Consider the following 5,205-nt stretch of genomic DNA (forward strand, 5'->3'; position numbering starts at 1 on the left):
TTTTTTTTTGAGACAGAATCACACTTTGTCACCCTCGGTAGAGTTTTGTGGCATCACAGCTAATAGCAATGTCCAGCTACTTTTATTTTATTTTGTTTATTTATTTATTTTATTTTTATTTTTGAGACAGAGCCTCAAGCTGTCACCCTGGGTAGATTGCCGTGGCGCCTTAGCTGCTTGAGTCACAGGTGCCGAGCCCATGCCCAGCTATTTTTGTTGCATTTTCCACTGCTATTTTAGCTGGCTGAGGCCAGGTTCGAACCTGTCACCCTTGGTATATGGTGCTGGCACCCTAACCACTGAGCCACGGGTGCCACCCCATGGCATGAGCCACACTTATCTAGAGGCTCTAGGGAAGAATTTTTTCCCAGTTCGTCCAAGTTACTGGTCTACAGGTTCCTTTTGCTCATGGGACCCCCATTTTATTTCTGGCTGTCAGCCAGGGACTACTCTTAGCTCCTGCCCCCAGTGGTCCTTGCTGTAATTCCCTCCATCTTAGCTGCAAAGAACATCTCTTGTAGTGAATCTTTCTCATGCTTTTAATCTCTCTGAAATCCCCTTTTGCTGTCAGCATCTTAAGTTTTTGCCTACCAGCCTACCCTTTGGCCCTCATGACTCGTGGTCATGCCCCTCCCAAGGGTCTCATCCCTTGTGGCAATAGTTAAGAGCCCTGAATCTTGTGAGCTCAAGTATCTAAAATCACATTATCAAGATCGTCTAAATCCCATGTAGATGAGGCTTCGGAATATAATCTGGAAAGTACAACTCCTGAACACAGTTCCTCTCCATGCCTGTGAACCTGTGTGACTAAAGAGACAAATAGTCTGCCCCAGCTCTTCCAACATACAAGGCAGGACTGGCGTGGACTTCAGATTCACAAAAGGGGAAAAAGAAAGGTAGAAAGGAGTCACTAGCCCAAAGTAGCTTTGAAACCCAGTTGTAGAAACTCCAGTTCCTTGACCAGGTTTCAGGGTTTGGGAGTAATTCTGGCTCTCAGCTCTGCCCCTGGGCTCTTGATTCAGCCCTGTGAGCTCTTCATTTGCTTTGGGCTCATGCCTCTACCCTCTGGGCTTGTAGCTATACCTCTGCTATTCTTCCTTTTTCAGTGAAAGGTAACAGCCTATTTATAGCTGAGTAGTTTTTTTGTTTGTATTTTGGGGGGTTTTTTGCAGTTTTTTTTTTTGGCCAGGGCTGAGTTTGAACCCACCACCTCCGGCATATGGGGCTGGTGCCCTACTCCTTTGAGCCACAGGTGCCACCCTGTAGCTGAGTAGTCTTATCAGCCTACCTCTTGCCAGGGGTGGCGGGGGGGGGGTGGGTGGGTGTCCAGCATTCTCATTTCACTTTGTACACTTTCTCCTTTTCAGTGAAAGCTGGCAATATAAAATTTATCAAGAACCTCTTCAGTCTTGCATGGATTTTTATGGGTTCAACCTATGTTCCTTTTTGGCTTCTTCAAAAAAATTTTGACTCCTCTTTTTCCCTGTTGAATATAGCCTTTTTTGTGGGGGAAGAGTTCTGACTTAACAAATTCCTCAACCTCTACTAAGCAAATCCTCTTTCTAGATGATTTGTTCTATGTTGAAAATATTCTATCTGGTGGCAAATTCCTCTCCCTGTTCTCAGATCACTGATTCAGCTTCTGTGCCTTCATTCACACAGAAGACAAAGCACAAGGAGTTTTAGTTTTTGATCCACATAATGTAGTGGCAACAGCATTTGTTAATATGTTTGTGCTACAGGCCTGCATTTTTGCCTGTCCAGATCCTGATACAGAAGACCCAGGAGTTAGGAACATTTGCTGAAGGCATGGAGTGTGTGGCAATGCCAGCAGTAAGAATGTTTGGACAGTGTTTTGAAAACAGGTTGTAGGCATAATACAGAGGTGGTTTGTGCTTTGTCATCCTTGAGCCAATTATAATATTTAGCAAGGATATTTGCCAAAATGAGTGCACCTTCTTAGCAAAAGGCCTTGTTAGAAAAATAGTCTTGTATTGTATTGAGTTATCCAACAAGATTCAATGTATCCTGAGGTCTCTGTGCAAGAATAAAGGGCATAGCCAGGGAATTCTGGGACCTTGTTAGTCACATTCTTTCAAGAACTTAGATTTCAAACTTTCTTAGTTCCTAAGGGAAATCTAGTTTGAATTAGGAGATGGTTTTCAGAGGCAGAAAAATTCAGTAAAAGCAGAGAATGTTTTTACTATTTTATAATTCTTTTTCACATCAGACAAGTAATGTGCAATGTAGTAACAAGGTTTAAGGGAGTCACATTTCACATCTGAGCATGAAAACCCAGTCATCATGCTTATGAACTATAATACGGAAGGATCAGAAGCAGAGAATTTAAACAGGAATCTCCCCTAGCTGTGTGATAAGCATTTACCACTTTAGGGTTCAGGTCAAGGACTGATTTAGGTTTTGTGGAGCTTGAAGTTTATACTACTTGGGGTTTTTTTTTTAAGGGGAAATAATACAAAATTGTTAGGCTTTTTCCAGAGGCCTTGTGAAGGGCTTGGACAAGTGAGAGGTCCTGAAGTTCAAGTATCGTTAGTGTCTTGGTAGGTCAGCCTCTAGTTGAGATTGTGATATGCTTGAAATGTATCTGTTCCCATCCCCTAAATGTATTTATCTTGAACTTCTCTGCATGTATTCTCTCACTGATCTTCATAGTCTGAGGCCTATACAAGATAAAAACTTGCCTGAGGTTGTAGTACAGGTTAAGGGCAGCATCTGGAGGGTAGAGGTAGTCCAGATCTGGAGTATAGACCAGGTCTTCTGATTTTCACCCAGTCAGTTACTTAGGGATGAAAAGAATAATACCTCCTTTACCTTGAAATGTTTCCAGTTCTGGAACCTTTTCCCTTCCCCAGCTAGTGGCTTTTACTATCATGAGACTTCTTGATATTCATTCCTGTCCTTCATGTGCCCTTCTGTTTCTTGCCCTGCCGACCTTGGCCAGGCAGGCTGCCCAGTACCTAATCCTCAGGAACCTGCTTTGGAGTTTTACTGCATATGTCTATATCCCTAAACAATGTCTTGTTTTGAACTTAATACAAATAGATTATACTGTGTATATTTTCCTTGGGACTTGCTTTTTTTGCTCAATATTATTTTCATAGGATTTACCCAGATTGTTATGTATAGCTATACACCTTATCATTTTCATAGCTCTGTAATATTCCTTTATGTGAAAATACACTGTTTATCACTTTGATTCTTTCTGTTGTTGTTGTTGTTTGTTTCTGGCTGGGGCTGGGTTTGAACCTGCCACCTCCAGCATATAGCGCTGGCACCCTACTCCGTTGAGCCACAGGTGCTGCCCTGATTCTTTTTTTTTGTTTGTTTTTGAGGCAGTGTCTCACTTTGTCACCCCTAGTAGAGTGCCATGCCATTATAGCTCACAACAGCTTCAGACTCTTGGTTCAAGCAATTCTCTTGCCTCAGCCTCTCGAGTAGTTGGGACTACAGGCATGCACCACAATGCCCAGCTATTTTTATTTTTTGTTGAGACACAGCCTCAAGCTGTCGCCCTGGGTAGAGTGCTGTGTCGTCACAGCTCACAGTGAACTCCAACTCCTGGGCTCAAGTGATTCTTCTGCCTCCACCTCCCACGTAGTTGGGACTACAGGCACCCGCCACAATACCCAACTTTTTGGTTGCAGCCATCATTGTTATTTGGCAGGCCCGGGCTGGATTCGAACCTGCCAACTAAGGTGTATGTGGCTGACACCTTAGCCACTTGAGCAACAGGCACCGAGCCTCATTTTGATTCTTGATGGAAAATTGGGTCATTTGTAATTTTTTGCTGTTGTAAAACGTACTGTTGTGAGCATTCTCATGCATGTCTCTTGGGTGGAATGTCATCATGAGGTCTTCTATGTTGACTTCTAAAAATATGATAGTTTTTCTAAGAATCCAGCTAGATTGATCTTTGCAAATGGTATAAGATAGGAATTTAATTTCTCTGTCTCTCTTTCTTTCTTAAGAAACAGAGTCTCACTCTGTTACTTGGGTAGGAGTGCAGTTGTGTGATCATAGAACACTGCAACCTCCAGCTCCTGGGCTCAAGCGAGCCTACTGGCTCAGCCTTTTTAGAGTTAACTAGGTGCACACCACTATGACTGAGTATTTTTTTTTTAACTTTTTGTAGAGATAGGGTCTTGCTATATTGCGGAAGCTGGTCTCTATTCCAACTGCTGCCTCAGGCTATCCTCCCACCTCGGCCTCCCAAATAATTTCTTTCTGGTTTTTGTGTGTTTATTTGTTTGTTTTTGGAGATGGAAACTTACTTTGTGACCCTGGGTAGAGTGATGTGGCGTCATAGCTCACAGCAACCTCAGACTGTTGGGCTCAAGAGATTCTCTTGCCTCAACCTCCCAAGTAGCTGGGACTATAGGTGCCTGCCACAACGCCTGGCTGTTTTAGAGATGGGGTCTTGCTCTTGCTCAGGTTCGTCCCCTACCTGTGAGCTCAGGCAATCTGCACACCTCAGCCTCCCAAGTGCTAGGATTATAGGTGTGAACCACTGCACCTGGCCCAATAATTTCATTTTTTAAAATATGGATAACCACCTCTCCCAGAAACAGTTATTGAAAAATCATTCTTTTTATGCTAATTTACAATTCCAGCTCTGTTATGAATTAAGTCCCTGTATGTGTGCAGCTATTTTTTTATTCTGCTCCATTATTCACTTTGTCCCTGAGAAAATACCACACTGTCTTAGTTTAGCTTTATAGTATATTTATATATCTTAGTCTGCTTGGGCTGCCATAACAAAATACCATAGACCCAGTGGCTGAAATAACAGAAATTTATTTCTCACAATTCTGAAGGCTAAGAAGTACTGCTTTCATGACTCCAGATCACCAAGACACCACAGAATAGAAGTAGTGGTAACAGGCAACCTGCTATTCTTATCTAACAGAGAATGGTTTTGATATTTTGATATTTGCTGTAGATTTTTTTTTTTGTAGATACTTTTATCATTATAAGAAATTTCCCTTTCATTCCAAGTTTGGTAAACATTTTTGTCATGACTGTTTCTTGAGTTTTATCAAATATTTTTTTGCCTGCACTTATAAACTTGTTCTTTTAACCTGTTAACATAATAAACAACGTTATTTGATTTTTGTGTTAAGTCAGTTCTATATTCATGGATAGAACAACTGGATTCCATTTTTCTTTTTTCTTTTTTTTTTTTTT

The 5,205-nt window shown here is 41.7% G+C and overlaps 1 protein-coding gene and 1 non-coding gene across 3 annotated transcripts in view; one reads left to right on the plus strand and one right to left on the minus strand.

Moving 5' to 3' along the window:
• CUNH20orf194 (chromosome unknown C20orf194 homolog) overlaps positions 1-5,205 on the plus strand; it is a 151,463-nt gene that overhangs the window by 81,700 nt on the left and 64,558 nt on the right. The gene's annotated exons all lie outside the window — the stretch shown is intronic.
• On the minus strand, positions 2,225-2,332 carry LOC111724755. The gene has a single exon (XR_002772993.1). It is a non-coding gene; the product is annotated as a small nucleolar RNA U13 (small nucleolar RNA).

The sequence above is a fragment of the Otolemur garnettii genome, unplaced genomic scaffold (genome assembly GCF_000181295.1).
Source record: "Otolemur garnettii isolate 467f Iridium unplaced genomic scaffold, OtoGar3 scaffold00025, whole genome shotgun sequence".
Classification (NCBI taxonomy): Eukaryota; Metazoa; Chordata; class Mammalia; order Primates; family Galagidae; genus Otolemur; species Otolemur garnettii.